Here is a 1,211-nt window from a genome sequence, read left to right as displayed (position 1 = left end):
TATTTTCATGCTAATCGGCATTTTTATACCTTTCACTGGTCCTGTTGCCACAGAAAGATGTCTGTATATATTGGATCATAAATGAACTGAAAAACGTTCAAATGTTTCAAACATCGTTTCATTTTAGAGGGGACATGTTACTCCATCCAACGATGTAAGTTTCAGATTCATATTTTCTTTACTTAGGGAAAGAACCCTGAAAGCCGGTAGTTCCTGGTCGACTGCTTGCTATTTTTTCGCCTTTCTTCTTTTGTCCACACTTTACTCGTCTGTTTCCCGCGCAACATGTCTGTAAATATTGGATTATAGAAGACCTCAGAATTGTCCGAATATTGGAGTTTTGGTGGCATCACAAAGGGCACATGTTATTCTATCAAATGATGTAAGTTTCATATTTATATTTGCTTTAGTTAGGGATATATTCGTCAAAGAAGGCAAAAATTCTGGACTGGCATTTCTACATTCATCCACCTTTTACCGGTTCTTTTCCCACCCCAAAATGTCTGCATTTATTGGATTATAAATGAACCGAAAATTGTTCAAATCTGGCAACCTCAGTGGCATCTGAAGGGGCACATGCTACTCAATCCAATGATGTGAGTTTCATATTTATATTCGCTTTAGTTAGATAAAAGCTGCAAAAAAGGGAAGAGTTCATGGCTGTCTGCTTGCTATTTCGACGGAATTCTTTATTATTCAGGTTGAACAGGTCCTTTCCCAGCAAAAAGATGTCTGTATATATTGGATCATAAATGGCCCGAATTTGTTCAAATCTGGCAATCTCGGTGGCATCTGAAATGGCACATGTTACTCAATCCAATGATGTTTCATATTGATGTTTTTTGTAGTTAGAGAAATATTTGCAAAAGAAGGGAAGAGTTCTTGGCCGTGTGCTTGTTATTTTGACCTAATTCTGTATGTCTTTACGATGAACAGGTTATTTCACAGCACAAAGATGTCGGCATGTATTAGATCATAAATGACCCAGAAATTGTTCAAATTTGGCATCTAAAAGGGCACCTGTGATTCTATCCAATGATGAAAGTTTCATATTCTTATTACCTATACCTAGGGATGTTTTCGTCAAAGAAGGTGGAAATTGTGGACCAGCATTTCTACATTCATCCACCCTTTACCGGTTCTGTTCCCACCCTAAAATGTCTGCATATATTTGATTATAAATCACCCGAAAATTGTTCAAATCTGGCAAT

The sequence above is a fragment of the Acanthaster planci genome, linkage group LG04 (assembly GCF_054643075.1).
Source record: "Acanthaster planci isolate LZ-2023a linkage group LG04, COTS_SCS, whole genome shotgun sequence".
Lineage (NCBI taxonomy): Eukaryota > Metazoa > Echinodermata > Asteroidea > Valvatida > Acanthasteridae > Acanthaster > Acanthaster planci.
This window is presented reverse-complemented; position numbering follows the sequence as displayed.